At 40.1% G+C, this 27,051-nt stretch overlaps 1 long non-coding RNA gene across 5 annotated transcripts in view; it reads left to right on the forward strand.

Moving 5' to 3' along the window:
* The window catches only part of LOC137141993 (uncharacterized), a 98,125-nt gene extending 95,148 nt beyond the window's left edge, over positions 1-2,977 (forward strand). For all 5 annotated transcript variants that reach the window (XR_010916809.1, XR_010916813.1, XR_010916812.1 and 2 more), the window contains one exon: positions 2,474-2,977. This is a non-coding gene — a long non-coding RNA (uncharacterized lncRNA). The remainder of the gene's footprint in view (positions 1-2,473) is intronic.
* The last annotated feature ends 24,074 nt before the right edge of the window (positions 2,978-27,051 follow it).

The following is a 27,051-nucleotide window of genomic DNA, read 5'->3' on the forward strand; positions in this document are numbered from 1 at the left end:
CAGAGAGGTGCCCAGAATGGGCTGAGTGTTTCCGCCTCTCCCGCAGTGCAGTGATCAATATTGGTCAGGAAGCAACATATTACTGCTCTCCCTCCATGTGTCAGAGCAAGAGAGACTCAGGGGGGACTTGTGCCTGAGATGGCTGTATCTGAATCCCAGCGCCTCCAGGGTTTAAAGCTGTATCCCCAAGGCGCAATCTAGCTTTTAACTACAGCAGCATGAACCAAACCTGTGTAATTTAAGATTAGGCTGATTGAATTCATATTTAATCTCAAACCCATTGTGGTTTGAATGGGTTCAAGATTAGGCAAACAAAGAAAGTGTGACCTTTCTTATGAAGAGTTTCAGTGAGCCTACTTGTGTGGGGTCTAGTACAATTCTGAGCTTCATGAAAGCACAGGCAAGAATCATGTACGGAAACCGATATATTCAAGCATGAACCTATTTTAAATAAAATAGGTATTTCCGAGCCAGTTTCTGGATGTGACTTCCTTGTAAAAAATGATGTCGTATGTGGCACTGGCAGTGTCAGAACCTGAGAGAAGAACTTGTAAAACCCCTTTCCAACCAGCTTCAATAATGGGTTGAGGATCCAGGGAAAAAAAAGTTAATGTTTAAATAAAATATTTTGTCTAACATTCTAGAGGTCTTTTTATGAAAGTTAAACCATTAATGTAGGAAGGGCAGACTGTTTTACACGCTCCCCCACTGGGTTCTCACATTCCCACTACAGCCAATCACACTGATTCTTGGCAAATGGCTGCCTTCACCTCAGCCAGAGACTAAGAAATGCCATTTTAATTTAAAAATGTATCCATGGTGACAAATATTTGTTATGCTGTGAACTTTCATACTGCTTGGCAGAGCAGAATGGGCAGTCTTCCTTCCACCATAAAGAAGAAATCTTCTGGTTTGATAAAATAATTTAGAAAGGCCAACACCACTGGCATGAACACAACCATCTGCAACGGATCTGAAACAAGTTTGTAAGGAAATTAACCCAATTTCCTGGTCAGCAGCTTTGTAGGTTCTATCATGTTTCATAGAACAAGAAGTAAAACTGGTGAAAATGTGTTAAAAGAGGAGGGGAAAAAATAGAACCTTGAAATGTAAGGCTTGAAATCTAATGTGGTGTTTTTGACTCCTTCATAGAGTAGCAAGATCTATTCAAGTTGCTTACAGTGAAACATGTTTGTTGAAAATATTAGTATAATTTCCATTTATTAGTGTTTTTCACTTGTTACCTCTGGTAAAAGATTCCTTACTAAGTGCGATTTATACTTCCTTTGTATTTTCTCCACTAATCCTACTTCCTCTTCCTTTATTTTCCTAAGCACTTTCAGACATTAGCCACTAGGTGTCACACGTACTCATGCAGTACCAGTACCCCACTACTGAAAAGAGAATTCCATGAAATTGGTTCTGTAGTGTCAGGTTGTGTTTGCCCTTAAATGGTTGTATAATCCACCTTCTTTATACGGCAGCATTTGACTTTGTTTCCCAGGGGAGGGGAAGAGAAGCAATGGGAAGGAGACATAAGACATAAAGCTACCAGACCTGGTCAGTAGCTGTTGTGAGGGTGTGTAGGAAGTCTTTGTTGTGGGGAACCCCAACTGGTAGGTCATCATATCTTAGTCACCCTCTAAAGCTAAGGTAATTAGAGAACAATGAGGCGTGTGGGGAGGGTGTTTATAAATAAAGGAATTAAAAACATTTCTGTGGACTCAGCAGCTGATTAATACAGAACCAAGGATTGTGTTGGCTGTGAAGGCTGGGTCCCAATCCCTGTACCACTCTGGATACAGGTTACTGATGTCTGTTTTCCCCAGTAACAGAGAGGATCCCTCAGCTATTAATGCAGGAGCCGTAATGCTGCTAACTGTGGAGACGCCCAGACTATGTGTTTGCTGACAGGTTCTGAATGAGTTAGAAAGGATGGACATGTTGCCATTTCTCAAGCTCTGAAGTGTCCAAGTGATGCATCCTATGGTCACACTATAAAGACTCAGAAATCATTTCTGAGAGAAGATCAGAAGGGAATGTGTTTTGATGTGTGTGCTGAAGAATAGAAAATGTTATGTTGAAACCTTGTATTTGAGTATTTGTAACAGAAACAAAAGATCGTGTTTGTATAAGAGCACCAGTAAATTTACTAAGAACTTTATTTAAAAGTTATTCATAATATTCCAAGCACCATTTACAATATGTTATACTATTGACAATGTGCATTAAATATCTGTTTTACTGGGGGAGAGTGTGTGGCTCCCTCTTTGAAATTGACTGGGAAAATTAACATCTGTTTACATACAATAACCCTGATTTTAACTCTGTGATGCTTTCTGAAAAGTCCTGTCACGACAGAACTCTGGCCTGTGCTTCAGCAAAGAGTTAAGCTGAGGTGCGGGAAGAAAGGAAGTGTATGTAATATATCATGCAGACTATTTTTGACTGAGCATCCCCTCCCCTCCTTAAGGTGCACTGTGGCAAGAGCAGATGTAAGGAGCCTTCACCATTCCTGCAGAAGAGCTGGGAAGAACTGCAGCCCCCATTCCCCAGTCTGAAGCAGAATGACGTCCAGTGTTTCCACAAGGACAGTGGGGTTCTATACCACCTGAACTATGGGCTGGGCCTAAATGGCACAAAACTACCCATAAGATGAGGAGGAGGAGAGGCAGAAAATAAGCTATCACTGTTCTAGTGAAGAATTCTATTACTCACTCACCATCTTTCACAGATAGCTTTGGGTGAACCTTTGACGTCATCTCAGGTATAAAGCATCCTTCCTAGGCAGTGCTGGTCACTGAGGCCCTTTGTTTTTGAAACCTTCTCTCAGTGAAATGGAAATTAATGAATGCACTGGAGAAATTGAAGCCAAAAGTTAGAGCATTTTGAGAAGCTATGCAAATATTTTATGTGCCATAAATCTGCTGATAAATGCTGTGTGTGTCTCAAATCCCCAATAAATGTCAGAAACAGGCTTCTGCTTGGTCCTCTTTGGTCTATATTGGTGACTAGCACATTGGCTGAGAAACATATCCTGGATTATCCTATAGTTATACATATATACAAACAAACAAAAAAGCCTATTTAAAAAAATGTTAGGGTTATAAAGCCAAGTACTCAAAAGTTAGAAAATACCCGAGTCAAGGTTGTCCATGCAGCCTTAAATTTGACCCTTCTGTGCGTATATACTATGATTATTCAAGTTTTGTCCTACATTGTACTGGAAATCTGTGTCAGAGCCAGAAATGGAATCCAGCTCTCTTGTGATAGTCCAGCCTTTAACTAACTGAAGGGGTTCCAGGGAGGATGGAGCTAGGCTGTTCTCAGTGGTAGTAGATGACAGAACAAAGAGCAATGGTCTCAAGTTGCAGTGGGGGCGGTCTAGGTTGGATATTAGGAAAACGTTTTTCACTAGAAGGGTGGTGAAGCACTAGAATGGGTTAGTTAGTTGGAGATGGTGGAATCTCCATCTTTAGAGGTTTTTAAACTGTGGCTTGAGAAAGCCCTGACTGGGATGATTTAGCTGAGGTTAGTCCTGCTTTGAGCAGGGGGTTGGACTAGATGACCTCCTGAGGTCACTTCCAACTCTAATATTCTATGATTCTATTATTCTAATGGCTGGACAGAGTGGCTCTTGACCCGTCGTGTAACAGGGGTGTGTAACCTTGATCCAGTCCAGTGCTTGTGACAGCAAATAAAAATTTAACCTAGTGTGAGACCTGATAAAGCAGCACAAAGTGTCAGATTCTGCATTGTTCTTGCATGAGTGTGCAGTTGGAGAGGAAGGAACAAGAATTTTCTCCTCCCATATGTAGCCTGTGTAAGGGCCAGGCAGAATTCCATTCCCCAGGCAGGGATTGCTCATGTCCTATTCAGTTTTCTTGCCAGCATGCCTGTGTCTCAGATACTTAATAGAGTGAGACCAGAGTCTCATTCCACATATACTTTGTAGCTCATCCAGTGTTTAAGTTGTATTGCAGAAGAGGGATAACTAATTTTTGTTCATGTCTGTCCATTTCAGTAATTTCCACACTATTTGTACTTTTAAATTATTCTTCTTTTGGCTCAAGTATGCTTTATTTTAAAGAATTATTTCAATTAATCGCCCTTGCTCTCTTGAATCATAATTTGGTTTTTTCAAACAAGTAATTTTTTTTACCTCCCTTACTAGTCACAAAGCCATCAGATTTAGGCTTTGGTATTTATTTTTGGATCAAAGTTCTCTCTTGTAAGATTGGGAACTAGCACATGATTTGATTAGGCATTTAAATGTCTTGTTTTATTTGTTTTTTTTCCCCAGCAGAAACATTCATTTTCCTGATCATGTCTCATCTGGATAGAATCTCAGAGTAATTCTCTTCCACCTGATGATATCCTGAATCCCATATTGCCAGGCAGTCTGGTGAACACTGCTTCCTCTAGAGACTCAGCCAAAAATTGTCATTATTCTGAATGGATTATATCAGAATCCACTTCAGAAGCTGCAGTCTCTGCTTCCCAGTGCATTAAAGTTTTATGGATGATTTTTCTTAGATAGTTTTTCCACAATATGTGTGCCACAAGTTCTCCAGGTGTTGTGGATTTTTGTTTTCTGTACTTCTGGACAAATTGGCTTGTTAGGAACTGTTTACCTAAGTGGATGTTACTAGTATAATAAAGGATCTTTTTGTATATAACATAGTCCTCCCCCTACATAGACATTAAAATCCATTGCTAAACAAATATTCATTTCCATTTTTAATTTGGCTGATTTCCACTTGCATCTGTTCTCTGCTTTAATGGCTAAAATATTGCTTTAAATATTGCGTGTGTGATAAAGATCTGTATGAACTAATTTAATCAACTCTTCATCTAGGACAAACTGTCAATCACTCTGGCCCATGTGACCAACTGTCTTATAAACACGTCAAGTTCGAGTCATTTAGTGGGCTTTATTTATCATTTTTTAAGTTTATCTTCTACTACTCAGAAACCATGAGATCCTTCTAAAGATTCTGATAGCTTGCCCCAGGTCTGTTCTTTTATAGCTGAAATATGCTATTGCTTTTGGTCCATAGTTCTGAATCTGTTTTAGTGCACAGTGGTTTACGTAGTATGTAACCTCATGGTGCTGATCTGATCTTTTATTCATCTCTGCATATTACTGTTACCCGCTGTTTATAGAAAAGTAATTTTAGCTTTTATTTCCAGTCAGATTAACATCCAATCCAATTTACCACCTCTGTCAAGAGATATTGGTGCTGAAATGTTTTGAGCTGTAATATAAATACATTTGCAGAACCTATTTATAAACACTTCTTTCTGCACAGATTATAGAAAAAGAACCATAGCGGCTTTAAAAAAAAAAAAAAAAAAAGCCTCAGTGTAGATTACTGCTTACATGTTAAATTAAAAAGTATTTGGAGTGTGTACTAAGTGATGAATGGTTGAACTTAATATGATTGTGTATATGCAGAAATCACCTAGCACAAGGCCTGATAAAGACCCTCAAAGGGTCAGATTCTGCACGGCTCTTCCATGAATGTGCAGTTGGAGAGGAAGGAACAAGAATCCTCCCTTCTCACATGCAGCCAGGCAGAACTCCAATCCCCTTGCAGGGATTGATCATGTTCTATTCCCCCTGGAGTGTGAGAGCCCAAAAGGAGAGGGAGAGGAAGTGCAGTCGTGGCTCCACCCTTTCTGCAAACTGGGCAGAAGAACTGGCTGGCCCTGGGAAGCAGGGAGAATGACGCTGTGTGGAGATTTCTATGGGGTTTTTGTTACATTATAAGAACCCTAATGTTGTTTAAATTCCCAGGCTTCCACCATATTCACTAAAGGCTAGATCCCTGCTGGGCTGCAGCAGCCAAAGATTTGCATGCTGAGAAGCCTCTCTTTTCTCTCTGACTTGTAAGGAGATGGGAGAGAGGCCAGGACGAGGAGTGGGACTGATGGTGGTCTTGTTGGGGAAGAGGTTATTACATTTTTCTTGTTTCTGTTGCTGCCGGGTTATTATGATCTGGGAGGAATAGTTGAAACCTATTTCGCATAATGTAGGTCAATAGACTTTGAAGGGCGCCCAGGGATTCTTGTACTTAGTGTAGCAAAAATCTGAATGAATATTTTTTTTAAGGCTTTAGGTACAGCCTTGTGTAAGGGAGGGCATGTAGTTGTACTGCCCCAGGAGGAAGGAATTAGTCCTGTTTTGAGCAGGGGGTTGGACTAGATGACCTCCTGAGGTACCTTCCAACTCTAATATTCTATGATTCTGTACTGGAAAGTCACTATTCATTTGCTCTCCACTTTCTCCCAACAGCAAATCATCTCCCCTCCCCACCCCTGACACATGCTCAGTTGCACTTGCTAGAGTATTGGAGAGGCAAAACCTGCTCCCTCCACCCACTCCCTGCCCACCTGTGCAGAAGGTGAGAGAAGTACTAGACACGCAGCCCCTGCTTTCCCCTACCCACTGCCAAGAGACAGGGAGGCCATGCCAGACGGGGGATGAGGTGGTGTCACTTCCCCTTATAGTCATGTAATACTGAGTCACAATCTGTCCCTCGCTGTTTTGAATAAATACAGCTGCCCTACTTTTAGAAAGGATATAAAAAATCTGAATGAAAATCAACTTTTACTTGCAACTGAACTGAACTTTTTCCTCACACATTGTTTTATAGATTTGAGAGGTTTAAGATATTACTTTGGATCCATGAGTAAAAATGTGCTTAAAACTCTGTTATAGATTTACCCTTTGGCAACATTAAATATTAAGCAGGCTCAGTATAAGCAAGCTGAGGTCAGTGCAGTGATTCCAGCATTTTTTCCTTTTAACCTATATTATGCATGGCTTTTTAGTGACTAAAGACTGCAGTTGGAGGTAGTTCTTTGTTTTCAAGTGTGCGTGTGTTTCATTTTTTAATTAGAAATACAGAAATCGTAAAATTAAATATGTGCTTTTTGAAAGCAGAATTTTGTGGAAGTATTAGGGTGACCAGATAGCAAGTGTAAAAAATCGGGAAGGGGGTAGGAGGCAATAGGCACCGATAAAAGAAAAAGTCCTGAATATCAGGACTATAAAAATCAGGACATCTGGTCACCCTAGGAAGTATAAACCTGTCCTCCTACTTCAAAACTTGAAAAATTAAGAACTTTAACATATGACTGTATCCTGGATTTTTGTGTACTACCCATGGATGATAGGGTACAGTGTTCACAGTATCTAGTGCAGCCGTTTTCAAACCTTTTGAGCTACTCTTCCCCCCTGCCCCGGAGTTAAAATTTTTGGTTACACCCTCCCAACCTAGACAAAAAAAGCTGAGTTGGGGTGGAGGTGACACTCCCTCCCCGATCCCCACTGCTTGCCCCCCTGAAAGTTCTTCCGGGGCATGCCCCACAGTTTGAAAGCCTCTGATCTAGTGAATGGAAAGGATTGAGATTGTCTATATAAATTCAATATATGGTTGTTTCAGGATTGCTAGATTAAACTGGAATTCTTCTAAAAATATTCTCTGAGGGTTTTAATACACGTCAAGGCTTCAGGTAAAGCTGCTACAAGACAATGTTTGCTTGCTTGCTTGTTTGTTTTTTGATCAAGGCTCCTGATCAAAGCAGCAGCATAAGACTTCATGCTTTCATCTTTTAAAAGGCATTCTGTATTTACAGTTTCCATTTGGGTTGAATGGGATCCTGGATAAATATGGGGGTTTTTTAAAATGTTTACTGCAAGTTCTAGTCATCTTGCAACACTGAGTGATGAATAGCAGCTGCACTACCACTTTGTATCTAAATTAATAATGTAATATGCTTTTATTAAATGTAAACAGATTCTTCAAAGCTCAATATTAGAAAAGATGGCCCCAAGGGCATCTTTGAACAAAATTGGTGAGTGTTGATAATTTAACCTCTCCCAACAAACTGAAGGCTCAGTGTAATGATATACATTTCCAATCTATTTGCTGAGGTTTTAGGTGAGGATGCTTTTCTTTTACAGTGGGAATTACCCTCTTTCATTATGACCACAAATATAGCTGTATTTTATAGCGATGCCTACAAGAGCGGATAAGTGCAATCTGATCTACAATTGGCCATGTCTGTTTGTTTACCATTCAGGCTTGCTTCCTTCTTGTAATATTTTCCATCCATGTTTTTGGAGTTTGGGGTTTTTTGGTGGTGGTTTGACTGAATAAAATTTTTCACAAAAACGTTTGCTTTCCACAGAAAATTTCAATTTTTCATCAAAAGACTGAATTCCCAAAATCCATTTTTTTTTGTTTTTTTCAGCTGAAAACAGAAATATTTTAGCCAAAACATTTCAGCTGAAAACCAAAGTATTTAGATTCTGAAATGCTGCCTCAGACCCTCGTGGGAATTGTATTTTTGTGCTTCACACTTCCCCTTTTTCTCTGTGGGCCAGGTTCCCCAGCCAGACATCATCTCGCATGATGTAACATGGCTATATGACTGCCAGGATTCATTGCCTCCCCTCATGAAGAAGAGACGATGGGATGTATCATGGAAGGTGTCATCTGACAAGGAGGCGTGGCCAATAGAGGAGAATGGGAGGCACTCAAACTACTACTCCCATGAGGCATGTCAGAATTTAAATATTTCAGAGTGCTTTGGCTTTTTGCCAAAAACTAGAAATCTTCCAGTGGAGCAACTTTTCCTACCAGCTCTATTATGAACCATTGAACAGTTTTTAACTTGGGACACCTTTGTTGTTGTTCAATGCCAGCCTGAAGCAGATGTCCCACCTGGCTTATGGCTTCCTTCTAAGTGACTTTTTCCAAATCATCAAACAACTGCCTTGTCCTGTTCACCTCTCCTCAAACTTCTTCCTCTCAGAAACTTCCTCTGCTCTTCTTAGGGCTAGTCCACGCTACAGAGTGTTGTCAACAAAACAATGGAGGTGTGCAAACTGAAATGTTCCTCCCACTGTTGTAACTCCCCTGATATGCCGACATCATAAAGCCACCTCAACAAGAGGTGTAGGGCTTATGTCGGTGTAGTTAGGGCAAGGCAGTGTCAGTGTAGACATTGCCTTCCTTACATCATGTGTTGGCTGTCATTTTTGTCAATTTCATGGCTCCACTGACAAGAAATTGACAAGAAATTCAGGCAGCTAGAGCCCAGCTGCCCCTCCTACCCCTACCCCCACCCCTCCACTCCCCTGGAGAGCTGAGCAGCTGGACCCCACTTGGCTGGGAGTCGGGTAAGAAGTCCTGGGTGGCTTATCTACACACTCTCCACTGGCTACCCAGCTCCTGCAGGCAGGGGGAGGGGGAGTAGCGAGAAGCTGGGGCAGCTGGACCCTGCTTTCAGGGGCTGAGAAGACTTGGGCGGCTTCCTCCGGTGGGTAACAGGGAGAAGCCCCAGGCAGCTTCACCGGGCTCCTGGCAGGGAACGGGGAGTGGGCAGGGGCAGCCTGCTGGGAGCCTGTGGGGCAGCTGGACTCCAAGTAGCTGCCAGCGTTGCTGAGAGATCGGGCTTTCAGCTCCCCATGCTGTCTCTCTTAGGTCGGTGGAAGTGCTCCTGGTGAAGACATGCATCACCAACCTAAGGAGGGGCATCTAGACATCAGCCACTGCAGTAATTAAAGCAGTGGCTGTAAGTCAACCTAATGTAGGTTGACTTAACTTTGTAGGGTAGACAAGGCCTTAATCTCTCCCAAACAGTATTTGCAGTATTACCATTTGTAATCACTGTAATCCAGCCAAGCCATTTGCAAATCATTCTTTCTTAGCCCCAATACTCCTTTCTTGTTAAATGTTTTTCTTTAAATTCAATATGTATGGTTAATGGTTATTTTAAAAATCACTTCGCAATTTATATTCTGGTAGCCAAAAGCCCTCCTGAGGTGGTAGATAGAATGAGGCAAATTAGCCTAAAGTGGCAAGTTAAATTCCTTGGTTTTAAAAGATCAGTTTGGATGGATCTAATTTGTTCAGGATCATGTGACGTTTATATGTCTGCTTTTTTTAAATGTTGACTAATCTTTGTGTTTTTTCTCTTTAATTTATGAGTTTGAAGGTTATCTTGAGGTCAACCCTTCCTTGGCTAGGGAATGGATTCAGATCAATCTGGTCAAAAACATCCAACATTCCCTTACCTTTTTCCCCCTCTAATTTTATGGTGATTTGGGAACAGGCTACTAAAATGAGCCAGAAAAAGAACACAGTGAAACCCACCCTGTTACATTTTGTTCTTTGGTTGTTTTTTTCAAAGAAGGTGGAATGTACCATGGAGAAATATTTTGATAACTCTGACAAGGCCATGCTGGGTGAAAAAACATTAGTTAAGACTTGATCCAGGATGTACATGAATAATTTGGGTTACTCTTGTGAGTAAAGTTATATGTGAATTAAGTTATGTACATGTTTCAAGATGACTATATCTCTTTAACATTTAGAGGGACATCAGTTCTGTATTTTTAATACACTTGCCCGGGTTACTACTAATTCTTCACATTTTTAAAACTAAAACCATTTTAAAAAAAATCAGATCATTTTACATTTATGGTATTTATTTTTACATTTTGCTCATTACGGTCAACGAAATTAGACTTGTTTTAAATTTGTTTAATTTTCTGTTAACTGTGTGTAGTCGCTTTCACTTTCTGGTTAATATCATGTCCTGGTACCTTACTGTAATCTTTGGATTTCCAAAAGTGAAGAGAAATGGTTAAATTTTAAAAACTTTTCATTTAAATATATAAAAACCTATCATAAAAGCATGTTCTTTGTTTTAGGAAAGAGTGAGAATCAAAGAGCATGAATATTATGTAAAAGCTGTAAATCTAGAATTACCTTTCACACCATATGGCCTTCAAATATCCATGTTTCTAAAGATAAGTGAAACAAATATCTTGACATTTTGTGTAAATCCATTGATGTGAGGGATGAATTTGACCTTGTATGTTCACATCCTTTTACCCAGAGCCAGTGGGTCTCATTCTGATCTCACTTCTGATTTACACTGCTGTAGTAACTTCACTTGCATCAGTGACTAACTCAAATGACATTGACATCCCTTAGGGGTTCCATTGATGTGAAATTTCTGTGTGAGACACCAGAATCTGGCAAAGTCTTATTTGTAAACTGATATGCTCTGCCTACACATAAATTAGCTATGAGATCAAAACAAAAAAAAGTGTCTGAAAAATTCTTTTCTGGTCTGGACTGTGTACTAATGACAAAAACTGGTGATCTTCAAAAAGGGTACAGGCTGCTGAATAAGCAGTGTGGTAAACATGCCTGGAAACTTTGGCAGTTTTACCACCAGCAGTGTTTACAGGTAGTAATTTTGGAGAACTGTTGCTTGCACTGCAGTGAATTGATCATGATCCTATGTCATTTAACTGAAAAGTCTCTATAGCATTGTACAAAGGTTTTCAATTAAATAAATTGTCCAGCCAAACAGACTTCATTTAAAGGTTTCTAGTATTCTGACTTATATGGCATATGATAGCGAAGGCTCATTTTTTATTTAGGCATCTTTCCTTTTTTGAGGAAACAGAACTCAGGAAGAATGCTAACTACAATGTGCAGATTTATAGGTATCTGTTATTTATTTGCAGTTAGACTGCTTGTCTGGAAACCTTTTCCAATTCTGTATTGGATCATATGCCCAGCTCATATTGTAGCAGTCTGTACTAATAATAAAAGCTCATTTATTGTGGACTTCAGACCCATTCCTCTTTTCATTACTGCTGTTAATCTTATGGTCTTATTTGCATTTATCTTTGAAACTGACAAAGCACCTACACCTCTTCGTTATACAATTGTATCATGCTGCTGTTACTTACTCATCCATTTTGAATAGCTAGGCACTCCCCAGGTTCACAATCAGCAGGTCAAAAGTGCAAAACATCCATCTCAGGGTTTAAAAATGCATAGAAGTTAGAATCTAAGAGCCTAGGAAGGGAAAATCCTCGTTTGAAGAACCACTTTAAATACATGGGTCACTGAATATCTCACCAGCAGGAGAATTTTGGATCTTCTTCTCGTGAGTACACTATCAGTACTTATTTATTAAGTGCCAATAATGTGAATTTTATTAAATGCAATATCCATGAGGCTTGCTCTTAATGAGAGCTTCAGTGCCAGTGAAATGCTGCAAAATTCTCAGGAACCCATTGCAAACACAGTTAAAGTGTGACAGTATCAGGGACAGAAACAGAAAAATCTCATTCTCCAATTTTTTTCTCTTTTATGGGGATAAATCTTGCCTGTACCTCCACTGCTGTATAAAGGACCAAATGGTTACAAAAATCCTAGATATTCTGAAGGATCAATGATCGCAAGAATCCAGGTCACTGTGTTGATTGGGGGAAAAGAATCTTGGCATAGCATACTAGCCAGTAAGAAGTCAGTGATGCACGTCTTTTATTTTTGAAGAAAGGATAGGAGTTACTTGCTGCTTAGCCAGGCTCTTTAAGTGGGGAGAGGACATAACAATCATTAACTAAGGACAAAGAATTATTATTTGGGGTGGTGCCCAGGAGTAATCTGATGGGAAAAAGTCAGTCTCCTAATAGTCAGTTGTAATGTAAGCTTAGTGAAACGGGGAATAGTGCCTCAAGAGAAGTGGTGTAAGTCCTCATTGCCTCAAAGTTGTAAAACTAGATCTACTCTTGTGGGGGGAAAAAAAAAAAAGAAAGAAAGAAAAGAAAAAAACGTGTCGGGGAATGATCCCATATTAGCAAAGGAGTGGACTGGATGAGCTAAGGTATCTTCATTCCTCATTTCTGTGATCACATGTAACCAGCATATATAATCAAATATAATGCATTTTATGTGCTGTACTAACCCTGCTTATGTGACATACCACAGACACAAGCAGTGCAGAGTGGAGGTAGATGTGAGTATGACATGCACTCAACGGATTGTCACGTCACACTAAGCATACCATCAGACGCCATTTCCCAAGGGTGTACAGTGGCAGTTGCTGTTCTGCCCTTACAGGTATTATGCAATCACCATAATTAAGGCAAGTTCTCACCACACAGGTATTAATATGATTCACATTAGACCTGTTAGGCTTCTCGTAGGCTCAGTTATACACTGTCATAGAGCAAAGTAGTATAGTTGCATACCTTCCTAGTGCAGACACTGACGCATGCTCATCTAGGCACCAGAGAATGCTTAGGGTGTGACATGTGGTATGCCACAGCACTGTGATGACTGTATCCATTAAATGAGCCTATGGTGAATGTTTGTCAGACACATGTGTATATGACACCAGTCAGTACCTGAAGTCAATCACATATATGAACACAAGAGAAGCATGTGCTAGTACACATGTGGATGTCAGTCCAACATCTCACAGCATGAACACAACCATGCTGTCATTGGTCCAGGCATGTCATGTTGTTTTCAGTACAAATTTTACCCTTGAAAGGTATGAACATAGATGTGATGACACATGCTAATACTGGATTTCTGTTATTTTAAAGGACTGACCTGTACTTCCACTGAAGACAAAGATAGTCTTTCCTTTAACTCTAATCAGAGTGTTTGAACATTACAACCTTAGATAATTGAGTAGCAGCTTAATGGCAGAACTCCCTCGGTCCCTCGAAGAGCCAGTGTAGAGAGGACGGCTGGCCAAGTGGTTTGAGTACTAGCCTCAGACTTGAGAGACCCTTGTTAAGTTTTCTGCTCTGCCATAGGGATTGCCTGTGTGACCTTGGGCAAGGCTTTTGGGCCCAGATCCACAAAGATACTTAAGCGTCTAAGTCCCAGTTATAGGAGTCACTGTGATCCACAGAACTCCCGCATGGTTGTCCCCTAACCCTGAAGTAGACACCAAAACTTACTCAGCACCTATGTTTTCAGAGTAAAAGTTCCTTAGACACCTAAGTTTCTGCCTCTGGAGGCATACGTTGCACAGGGCACTCCCAGACATCTATCCTCCCACCTAAGCTCCAGAGTGATCCGACTGGTGTTCATCTTCCTAACTCACAGGTGGGGCCTGAACTGGTAGGCATGCTCAGTGGCCACTTACCAGAGAAGAAGATGGCGATGTCCATCTTTTAGCTCAGTGGCAGAGATTATAAAAGACCCCTGCAGTATCTCCATTTCGCCTCTTTCCTGCCCTGATTGTCTAGATCTGGATTTACAACTAGAAGAATTATTTTAAACTATGGACTGAGGACGTCCCAATCTTTTGGAAGATACCAGAGAGACTTTACAAGCCTGCAGTTTGTTCAGTCACTGCTACAAATCTGATATGTGGACTTAGCAATTATTTGTATGTATATGATCCATTAACCATTATCAACTCTCTTCTTCCTGCATTTTATTATTAAACCTTTAGATTTCAGTTACTAAAGGATTTGCATCAACGGGATTATTGGGTAAAATCTTAGTTATATATTCACCTGGCTAAGTGGCTGATCTCTTGGGATTAGAAGAACCCTATATTTGATTAAACTGGTTTTCAGCGAACACTCGTCATAAAATCCAGTGTCTGGGTGGTGAATCAAGGGCTGGAATGCCTAAGGAGGCTACATTTTGGACTCCTTGTTAACTAGTGTGGTGAGACAGAAGTTCACATTTGTTACTGGCTTGGTATGATCTAATGGTAGAATAACCATTAGTTGGGGGTGAGTCTGCCCTATTTCTCAGCAGTTTGTCCTGAATTTGGCATTCTCAGCCATGACCCACTGAGGTGCGGTGACAGGTGCCTGACTCCTGGAGAGAGGCAGGGCTTAGGACACATCTGTCTCATTGGCTCTTCCGTAGGCTAACTGAGGTGGCTTTCTTCCCTCCCCCCGCACACTGGCTTTTGTGGATTGCATTCTTAGGTGATTTATTCTCCCCATTCATTGTATAGGGAGCGTAGGCATCTAACTCAGGCTTTGTGCATCCTATTGTTGTTCCTGTGATTTTTCTGGGTGTCTAAAAGCTAGGTATTGCAAAGCTGAGTGAAGTCCCTTTGTGGATCCAGGTCTTGGTCCTTCTGTGCCTCGGTTTCCCATGTGTAAAATAGGATAATAGTACTTTCCCACCTCAAGTGGGTGTTGTGAGGATAAATACTTTAAAGATTGTGAGTTGCTCAGTTACTACAATATTCGGAGCAAGACAAGTACCGAAGATATTTAGAAGATAGATATCTAGGACTGTAAAGAACACATTGGCGCCGATGGTGGAACGCAACTATCGAATCCTCAAATGAGCTCTGTCCTACGTGTAAGCTGGGCACAGTATATTGTATGAGGCCACATCTTAGCAAAGAGGAGAAGAGCATGTCGCTTGAAGGTGGTCTTGATTCAAGGGACTTGAGAGTCCTGGATCTATAGGGATCTCAGCACAGAGTTGAGCTCATCAGCAGTAACCAATTTTTTCATGCTTCACAACTCTAAACCATGCAGCTGCCATTCTCCTGTTTGGAGCAATGCTTTATTTATGGGCTTGCTGGGAGACTAGGAGACTCTGTAGCAGTTTCAGAGATGGGCAGTGTGCCATGTGGTCTCCTTTATCACTGCAGCAGGAGAAGAGCACAGGATGCAATGTGGTCGAAAGTGCTAGTAGAGATGCCAGTAAAAGTGCTGGTTCAGTATATTGGCACATACTAGTCTGAGTCTCTCTGACGGGGAGCGAATGAACAAGGTACTTAGAGATATTGAGCACATTAGGATCTCATTCCTCCCACGCACATATGAGAGAGAGAACAAACAGAATCTGAACGACTGTCAGATACAAACGCACATCATCGCGTAATGTCTTTAGAATGTGTGGAATGAACAAAGTGCTGGTCTGTGGTAAAGAGGAAACTGACTTTCTGCTGACTTTTGAGTTTATGCTCAGAGCCCCATTTTATTACACATCTGTGGTACAGAGCAGTAAGTAGAAAATACTCAGAATAAATTAATACTAATGGTTATAATAGATGATGAAGTGTACCTACATCACAGGGCTTTTGTGAGGATTAATGTTTATAAAATGCTTTAAAAATGAGAAGCATGATGTAAATGCTAAGTATTAACATTAGCATTCTCAGTATTATATAACTAATAGTTCCATGGAATGAGAAATTGGAAGGGCCGATTAGCTGATCTCTTGGAGATACACACATTGCACAGATAATGCTGCGTTCAGGCAGTGTGCATTTCACATCCCCCACCATCAGATAATGTTCCAAAACAAAGCATGAATCCGTAATGTGTCATGTTGGGTCTGAGCATAGTGGCTGACTTCTGGTGAAAGCCAGTTGGTAATCTATGTTCCTACAAACTCATGTGTTTGGAATAAAATACATGTGCTGTTGTGTGATTGTATAGATTGTAACATGTATACTATTATTTTGTGTTACAGTATCATTTAGAAGCTTCAACAGAGCTTGGTGTCCCATTGTGCTATGTGTTATGTATACAAATATTAAGAAACCATCCCTGCCTCCAAAAAATTACTTCTATATAGAAAAGACACATGATGGGAGGAAGAAGGTATTATTTTCCCTATTTTACAGATGGTTGATTGAGACATAGAAAGAATAAATGACGTGCCCAAGGTCACTCAGGGAGTATGGGATAGAGCTGGGACTTGAACCCAGATCTCTTGCACCCCAATAAAGTGCGTTAAACACAAGGCCGTATTTCCTCCGACAGTGTAACAGTTGTATTTCTTTACAGTTTGGTCTGATAATAATTGCTTTTCCTTCATAGACTGAATGGACCAGAAAGGGAACTCTTGATTTAGGGTAAAACCCAATTTGAGGCAAATCTCTAGTTATTGACACAGTACACCTATCTAAAGTTTTCTATTAGGTGTTCCTAGTGACCACTGAAGACATCTGAGATTACTGACCTCTCACAACACTTAGGTCACAAAGAAGTGTCATGTGTTTTGTGAAAAGCCATGGGGTGTTGTGCTAGGTTCCTGAATTGCTAGGTTATCTCTGAAGGGCAGACCAGAAACATCGTTTGTAAGATTGACATGTAGGGATAAGAATGCAGGCATCCTGCTGGTCAATGCCAGATGTTATCCAGTCACCCTGCAAGACAGCTGAAATCCTGAACACTACATATATAGTTTACTTGATCATTTCATTGACAAAGATGTAAATTAAAATTCACCCTGAAAGTTTTGTAACAATTTCTGCATTTTCTGAAGTCAGGCTCACTTTGAAGAACCCTATGAAACAGAGTAAATTAGTCCTCAGAAATGGAGCAGAAAAAGAAATAGGATATAGAGGATACAGGAGGTAAAGAACTGTTCTTTAATAGAAGTAGAACTATATACTTTTATCCATATGGCTAGTCACTTGTGTAATGATGATAATCTTGGTCTAGATTCTCAGCTGGTGTAAATTGGCTCTACTAAAGGAGCGTAAGTATCCCTATCCCCATTTTATAAAAGGGGAAACTGAGGGACAAAGGAAAAAGGTAACTTGGCCAAATAACACAACAGATCATTAGTGTAGAGTTGGAAATAACATTCGGATCTTCTTATTGCCAAGTCAGCATGCTATCCACTGGGCCACATTGCCTTCCAGTGCTGCTCTGTGCACACTGCCTCCTGTACATGGCAGGAGGTGGGCTTTTATAAAACTGGAGAAAGTATTTGACAGTAATTATCAAATTGGGCCCTATCACAGATTGGAATGGAGATAAGGGATATTCCCTTTTAGTTCTTAATGTTCCTATATCTAATTAATATATTTGCTGATAAATGTTTGTCAGACTAAAAAAAAAAACTGCATTATTTGTTACCTGTTCCTGTGATCATTCTGTGCAGAGAAATATGTCACTACTCAAAATCTGCATAATCTCCATTTCTCTGAAGTACAATTAAATCTCCTGTATCTCTATTAATCAAAACCCATTCAGCTTCTTAACAGAAATCACCAAAAATTCTTTGTATTCTGGACAGGATTAATAGGTTGCAAGATACACTTAGTTCATTTTATTGCCACAGATGTCTTCAGGGAAGAATATACTGCATGTAGTTGTTTTGTGACAAGAACGTATGGTAACTTTTTGCTTCAGATAGTACTCCATGCCAAATTCCATTTTACAGCTTTACAGTGTCATCCACAGAAAGGAAAATCAGAAACATCTCTCCTCTCCACGCCCCATTGCTCTTTCCTACCCCCTGGAAAGAAACGTTGCAAACAGGAAACTGGCATAAATAGTAGAAGTTGCTGCACAAATATAAGATAATAGTACAGATCCCAATGGAAGCCTATTTTGCATGTTAATTAAAAAGACAAATCATTTGTCACTTATTTACTCGCAACAAATATTGATGTTTAATATTGAGATGCTCTTTGGGAATAATCATTGCCCATGTTGTGTTAGTAATGCCAAGAGTACGCAGCTGTAGTATTTTAGGAACAACCATTATCAGTGTGCCTTTTATTGTGAGAGACCACATGAGGATGAAAAAGGAAAGGAGGGTAACAAATGCTTTTCTTTTCCCTTTCTGCAGTATGTCCCTCAGCTGGCATTTCTTTCTCTGAAGGATAAAAACAAAATGGTCCTTTTTTTTTTTAATATGACTTTTATATTTGAGCAATCTAAAGTATGCTAGGTGCTTCCCTGAAAAAAGTACAGATGTGGCTTTATTCGCAGGGCTTACAACAAGGAAAGAAATGAAAGTCAATGCTGAGAAATAGAGATAGCAGGGAGAAGAACCAGGGTAAATATAATGATATTGTTACTCCTTAAAGTGCTATCCAGAGCCTGCTGGAGACAGTAGAAGACTTTTCATTGACTTCAGTGGGTTTGGGAATAAGCCAGTGGTTCTCAATCCACGGCCCATGGGCTGCTTGTGGCCCACTCAACACACAGCTGCAGCACATGTGAAATCCTCAGGGCCATACAGGTAGTATATATATTTTGTGGATGTGGCCCACATAACACACAGAGAGCTGCATATGCAGCCCACAATGGTAAATAGGTTGAGAACCACTGGATCAAGTCCTAAGGCAAGCATTGGCTTTGTTTAATCATTTTTTCTATTGTCTATTTTTTAGCTCATTTCTCATTAGCAACAAAGCAGAAGTAAGAGCTATGACTATTGAGAGGGAATTGGCTGTTCAGACAAGTTTAAGGACAGCATTCCATTCAAAGGGATCACAGACTTTAAAATTAGGAGAATAATACTAGGTTAGCTAAATAACTGCTACAAACCTTCGTCCTCCTTCAGTACTGAATCTGAAGTTTTTTCATTTTATGTATAGTTTTCAAACGCATGAATTAGTAATGACTTTATTGACATGTAAAAAAAAATGTTTCCGTGCATACATGAAAAAACAAACTAGAGATAGTTAAATTATGGTCTGTCATGTTAAAATCTTCACATATTTTGGGCAATTTCTGGAAGGACATAGTAACATTAAGATAAATCAAGAAAATAGTCACCAGCATTTTAAGGAACTCGACATTAATGGTAGTGGTGAGTGTTGGTACTGGGAAATCGCTTCATTTTCATTTCTGATGATAGCTATATTATTACATTCTGGGCGGAAAGTGCTTAGAATTCTACCTCATGACTAAAGTCCTGACTTAGCTCCCTTAGAAATCAGTGCAGTCTCTTCATTGACTTCAAAGGAAGTTGGATCAGGCCCAGAGCAAATTACTGTGAGGCCTGGTCTACAGCTGTAACTTAGGCTGACCAAGCTGTGTCACTCAGGAATCTGAAAAATTTTGCATCCAGAGCACTGTACTTGGGCCACCCTAACTTCCAGTGTAGATGCAGCTAAGTTGATGGAAGAATTCTTCCATCTACCTAGATACCACCTCTCAAAGAGGTGCATTACCCTACATCAACAGAAAAACCACATCTGTTGATTTAGGAAGCATTTATGCCATGGTGTGACAGCTGCAGCACCTTAGTGGCGCTGCTGTAGTATAGACATTTCCTTGGAAAGGGCTAATCAAAAAGTGTGTAAAATTGATCACAGCAGTTATACTAACACTGGTCAAAGCTGAAGAGCAAATAGCAAAAGACACAAAAGCTAACACCAAAATTTTTTTTAAGTACATCAGAAACAGGAAACCTGCCCAATAATGAGTGGGGCCACTGGATGACTGAGCCCTCAAGGAAGTCAAGACCATTGCGGAGAAACTAAATTAATTATTTGCCTCGATCTTCACGGCAGAGGCAGTGAGGAAGATTCCCACACCTTACCCATTCTTTTTAGGTGACAAATCTGAAGAGCTGTCCTAGAATGAGTTGTCATTAGAGGAGGTTTTGGAACAAATTGATAAATTAAACACTAATATGTCACCAGGGCCAGATGGCATTCACCCAACAGTTCTGAAGGAACACAGATATGAAATTGCAGAACTAACAGTGGCATGTAATCTATCGCTTACATCAGCCTCTGCACCAGATGAATGAAGAATAGATAATGTAACACCGATTTTTTTTTTAAAAAGCTCCAGAAGCGAACCTGGCAATTACAGGCCAGTAAGCCTAACTCTAGTGTCAGGCAAATTGGTTGAAATTATAGTAAAGAACAGAATTATCAGACACACAGATGTATATAATATGTTGGGGAAGAGTCAACATGGCTTTTGTAAAGAAGAATCAAACCTCACCAATCTATTTGAATTCTTTGAGAGGGGTCAACTAATGTGGACAAAGGTGATTGGCATTGGGGTAGTGGTGAGTGATGGTAGTGAATATAGTGTACTTGGACTTTCAGAAAGCCTTTGACAAGGTCCCTCACCAAAGGCTCTTAAGCAAAGTCATCGGTTAAGAGGGAAGGTCCTCTCATCGATCAGTAACTTGTTAAATTATAGGAAACAAAGGGTAGGAATAAATGGTTAGTCTTCACAATGGAGAGAGGTACAGAGTGGGGTCCCCGCCCACAAGATTTGTACTATCACTAGTGCTATTAAACATATTCATAAATGATCTGAAAAAAGGAGTAAACAATGAGGTAACAAAGTTTGCAGATGATACAAAATTACTCAAGTCAGTTAAGTCCAAAGAAGTCTACAAAGACTTACAATAGAATCTCACATAACTGGGTGACTGGGCAAGAAAATAGCAGATGAAATGCAATGTTTTTAAGTATAAAGTAATGCACATTTGGAAAAAATAATTCTAACTATACATACAAAATGATGGGGGTGTAAATTAGCTGTTGCCATTCAAGAAAGAGATCTTGGGGTCATTGTGGATAGTTCTCTGAAAACATCTGCTCAGTGTGCCAAAAAACCTAACCATGTTAGAAACCACTAAGAAAGGGATAGAAAATAAGACAGAAAATATCATAATGCCACTATATAAATCCATTGTTTGCCCACCCCTTAAATATTGCATACAGATCTCATCACCCCATCTCAAAAAAGATAGATTAGAACTGGAAAAAGTACAGAGAAGGGCAAGAAAAATGATCAGAGGTATGGAACAACTTCCATATGAGGAGAGATTAAAAGTCTGGGATGGTTGATCTTAGAAAACAGATGACTGGGGGGGAGGGAGGTGTATGATGGAAGTCTATAAAATCATGAATGGTGTGGGGAAAGTGAATAAGGAAGTGTTATTTATCCCTTTACATAACACAAGAACCAGGGGTCACTCAATGAAATTAATAGGTAGCAGGTTTAAAACAAACAAAAGGAAGTACTTCTTTACACAATGCACAGTCAACCTGTGGAACTCATTGCCATGGGATGTTATGAAGGCCAAAAGTATAACTGGGCTAAAAAATCAATTAGATAAGTTAATGGGACATAGGTCCATCAATGGCTACTAGCCCAGATGGTCACGGACACAACCCATTTTCTGGGTGTCCCTAAGCTTCTGACTGCCAGAAGCTCAGACTGGATGACGGGATAGATCACTCGATAATTTCCCTGCTCTGTTCTCTTCTGAAGCATCTGGCACCGTCCACAATCAGAAGACAGGATACTGGGCTATATGTACCATTGGTCTCCTGCAGTATGGCCATTCTTATGTCCCCAATCTTAATTTCCCTTTCTAATAAAAAGTTCTGTGATATTCTGTTGATTTAGTTTGAGATTACTTAATTTTCATTTTTTTTTTTTCTAAACAGTCAAACATTTTTAGAAGGATCTTAATATTGATGCAGAGACTACCAGAAATGTATGACCGGTTGGAGGGAAAAAAAGTGTTTCTATTCAACCAGGAAAGCAGACTTGTTTCAGCCATTTTGGTGGCTATATTTTGATGGTTACATTGATGATGCTGGAGGTTTTTGATATCAACTTTGGGCCAAATCCTGCTCACCTGACTCATGCAAGTAGGCCCAGTGTAAATCTTCATATTGTGTTAGGCTGTCTTTGATATTCTAGTAGGACTCAGCAATTCTGATTACTTCCAGAAATTGTCAATACTACTATATTTAAAGCATTTCTTTTTTGCAGTAGTGAGTTTAAGGCAGTATAAAATGACTGGATATATAATGCCACTTAAGAAAATATCTACCATAAGTTAGATGCCATACATCCATAAACAAAAAGAATATGGCATCTCTAGGGGGAAAAATGTTGAAACTTGATTGCACACAACTATTTTATCTTTTGTATATGATAAAGAAGTTAACTGAATTTAAATGGGGATCTCTTTTCATTCAGTTGTGTTTTATTTCCATCATCACAGAATTGTGTACAAACAGAAACCCATCTAATTTATAAATATAAAAATAATGCTTACTTGTGTTTATACTTGGCTTTCAGTCAAGATTCAAGTCTATATTCAGAACAGCAGCTGGGTGGCTGAAAACCATCAAAATGCCTTAAAGGCAAGAGGAAAAAAAGTACATTACATCAGAAATTATTATTTTAAAATAATAAATATAGAAAACCCTTAAATTCTTTGTACTATAATATTAAACAAGAATGTGGTTCTGATAATTTCAGGACAATTGCTAGATATGATGTCAAAGTAAAACTGAGCCAGTGGCTTTAATTTATTACAGAAAAGCTAACTAGTCTTTATGTATATTTGTGAAGATCACAACAGGCATGAAATAATATTATCCTTAATAACAAGATATGTCTTTCTTTGTTTTATTTAAAGATAAAATGAACCTTTTTAAGCCAGGTGTGAATAATAATAAATCCAAGTTCGTCATTCCCATGCATATCCTGTATCTTGCAGAAATACAAAGGCATAAATATAAAGGCACAAATTCTCTGCTGGCATAACTCCGTTGACTTCAGTGGAATTCCACTAGCAGAGAATTTGGCCCTAAGACTTGTTCTGGGAGAAGGTGCTTGTCTTCTGGCCTGTTGTTCAAGCATTGTTTGGAACTTTCACAGAAATTACTGACTAAAAATGTATCTGCAAAGAGAGTTAGAAATTAGTGGAAAGAGAGGCCTTGTGAATAAGGGGAACGCCAAAACATATTTCCAAACACAAGGAAGAGATTACATGTTTAGCATAATCAGTGACACCAGAACTAAAGCCTTGAGCCAGGATTCAGAGCTCATTTACATCAGTTTTACACCAATATAATTCCAGTAATTTAATGGAATCCCTAATTTTAAACCAGCATACAACTTTAATCTTGTACTTATTTGGTCAATGGAAGTTTTCCCATTGACTTCAATGAACATAGGATAGGTGAGTTCAGAATCAGACCCATATATCTTTAAGAGCTCAATCCTGCATGTTATGAAGTGCCTCACAAAAGGCAAGGATGTTCATTTCTTCTAAGGAGGCACTCAGGGCCCCATAGACTCTAAAGTCAGAAGGGATCAATATGATCATCTAGTCTGACCTCCAGCACAACACAGGCCACAGAACCTCACCCATCCACTCCTGTAATAGACCCCTGACCTACGACTGAGTTATTAAAGTCCTCAAATCATAGTTTAAAGACTTTAAGGTACAGAGAATCCACCAGCAAGTGAGCTGTGCCCCATGCTACAGAGGAAGGTGAAAACCCCCCAGAGCCTTTGCCAATCTGCCCTGGGGGAAAATTCCTTCCTGACCCCAAATATGGCGAGCAAGCCCTAAATACAGTAGGGTATGATCCTGGCTCCTTTAAGTCAATGGGAGAATTGCCATTGATTTGAATGGGGCCAGGATTTCACCCAGTGAATCACAAAAGAAACACATGTAGATGTGGGTGTTGTACAGTTGCTCTGAACTGTACCAATACCTGTATTCCCACTCCATGGTCCCTTGAAGGCACATACTCTAGGTCCCAGCTCCTCAGTTGTCATCTCTCTTGGGTAGAGCCCTGTGTCTCTCTCTCTTCTAATTAGAGATTTTCCAGGCTGCACAGTTCCCTGCCTATAATGTGATATTTCCAGCAAGCCAGACTGCTGAAAGAGGCCAGCGTCTGTGCTTTGCTTTCTCTTCAAAGGCTATGAACAACAAAATTGCCAATAGCTACAAGTTACCACACAGCCCTTTCTAAGTAAGCACATTTATTTTTAAGGTGAAAGCGTTATAGAGAAACCATACTAAAAACAATAAAAGTTCTATATACATGCTAAAAGCTCACCCAGAGGTCACCCATCAGTCTTCTGGAGTTTCCATAGGCCAAAATCCTTCCAACCCTTCTCAGGAAGGATTGGGGTTCTCCTTGGACAGATGGTTCTGGTCCATTTGCTGGATCAGAAGAAAGGTCCTGCGTCAGTTTAAAATAAAGCTATTTGTCCAAAAGTCATATCTTATCTTTGTCTGTTGGCCTCCGGAGAGTCCAGTTTGAACCAATATATGTGAGCCTCTGCAGGTGGTGGTCCTCTCAGGAGTTGTTACAATCTGAATGAATTTGCCTAATCACCCCTCCACTATTCTGGGTTCCCCAAATGAATTACATACACCCCATGGCCCACAATGATACACAAACTTAGTATAATAAAATCCCCCAAAGATATTGCAGGAAATTCCCATGCTGTCACAGTACATATTTATAAAAATAAGGAAATCTTACATTTTCAGTTACCTCTGGCTTGGTGTTAATTTGTTTGCCTGGACCTCTGAGTACTGTACAAGCACTTTGCTTTTCTTTTCATTTACACAATGAAATGTAATCCAGATGACACTGATCAGAAATAAGAGTTAAAGAACTGTAGCAGCTCTCCAAATCTGTCTGTAATAAAGGTGTGGGAGGGTCCTGGTGCACCAATCTTGTGCAATTTCTTCTCTAATGTAAATGGAGGACTTGCATTCAGCTGGTCAGGCTCAGCTGCAGCTCCTCCTCCACTGCACAGGAATGCATAGGGATGGCAATTGATTTGCAAATGTATTATTTGACTAATGGGGTTTGTATTGCAGAGAATATAGATTATCTTGTTCCTGTACTTGCAGCTGTAGCAAAGTCAGAGTGTGGGTGTGGTTGCCTGGTGGCTGGCCAGAAGGATAGAGTACAAGTGGGTGGGTGAAATAACATTTACACTTACATTTAAAAATGTAACTGAGTTCTGCCTAATCCTCAGAAGTCCAGTTTGGGAAGCCAAATTGTTAGCATTGCAAACAGCTCAGCTTTTCTCACCCTGCTTTTGCAGTTATCATTTCCTGCCGGACAAACGTAATCACAGAGTCAAGGTGGGTGAGGTAATATCCCATGATTCTCTTAACCCATGATTCTCTTAAGAGCTTTCTGTACACTGGAAAGCTTGTCTCTGTCACCAAAGAAGTTGGCCAATAAACAATGTTATCTCGCCTACCTTGTGTCTCTAATATCCTGGGACCAACAAGGCTACACCAACATTGCAAACTATCTTATCTACAGTCATTCTTATCATAGAGTGGAGGGTTCCACCATCCTTACTCATGTTGGGCAGTACCCTTCTTGGCAAATGATTGCATGGGTTTCAGTGGGATTGCATATAAGGGACTGCATAGCATGAGTGATAGGATCTGGCCCATAAACGGTCAATAGGGAAAATGAATGCAAATCCAAAGGAAGTGGTCTGCTTGCAACTCTAATGTCATGTGCTCTAATCCCAGTAAATGTTCACAAGCTAAGCAAGGTCAGGCTTGCGTTGGAGAACTTCCAGAGCACACAGGTACTTCAGGAAGAGGTGATGGTGTTTCCGAAGTCAGCATTCTTCACTCTGAGTCAGTACCGAAACTGTTCCCCAGCCATAGTGCCAGTGGGATGCTGTGCTGTGAGAGGTGCTGTCTGACTTATGAGAGACAAAATGGAGGTCTTGAACATTTGCAGTCTTGAAAGCGCTTCTTATAAGTGAATGGGGTGTTAACCTCAGTATCCTGTTAATTCCAGCTCAGGTAATTACATTCTGCCTACCCAAATTCCTCTTCCAATATCAAGTGGCTATGAGAGTATGCTTCACTTCCTTTGCTAAACTGCTAAACTTAGCAGCTGATGCATTCCACCACGGAGGTGACTTCACTGCAGTTGTGGGTGAAGTCATCACCATATATCCCTTCCTGATTTTACAAGAGTGCTGTGCAGCATAGTTACTTGTTAAGTGCTAAAGATGTGCAAGTATTATTTTTACTAGGAATAACAATCCCCTTGGTTGTCAGTCTAAATACTTTGCATGGCTCCATAGATTCGACATAGACTGTTGTCTGAAGAACAGATGATTGATGCTGACCCCAAGAAAGGCAGTGGTTATGCTGCTGGGACAGAGGAAAACACTTTGAAGAGTTTGCAGCAATGGTGCAGTCTCCTTTGTTTGAAGGTACCCACCCTTAGACGGTCAATTCACTCTATGATTTAGGAATGCTCCTGTATTCTTAGGAGATAAACTCTCACATACATCAGCAAGTAATGCTTTCAACCATCTCTGTCCCATGCTGGCAGATGATTCATAGAGTTTAAGGCTAGAAGGGACCATTAGATCATTTAGTCTGATCTCCTGTCTTTCACAGGCTATTAAATTTCACCCAGTTATCCCTGTACTGAGCCCCATAACTCAGGTTTGGCTGAAGCTTACCTTCCAGAAAGACATCCAGTCTTGATTGAGAACATTAAGAGATCCACCACTTTCCTTGGTAGTTCTTCTCGATGGTTAATGACCTTACCCGCACAATTAAAAATGTGGGTCTTATTTCTAATTTGAATGTGTCTGGCCTCAGCTTCAAGCCAATGTTTCCTGCTATGCCTTTTTTTACTAGATTAAAGAGCCCTTTAGTATCCAGTATTTTGTCCCTGAAAAAGTAT

This window comes from Emydura macquarii, unplaced genomic scaffold (genome assembly GCF_026122565.2).
Source record: "Emydura macquarii macquarii isolate MOO-44397 ecotype Brisbane River unplaced genomic scaffold, CSIRO-AGI_Emac_v2 contig_3128, whole genome shotgun sequence".
NCBI lineage: Eukaryota > Metazoa > Chordata > Testudines > Chelidae > Emydura > Emydura macquarii.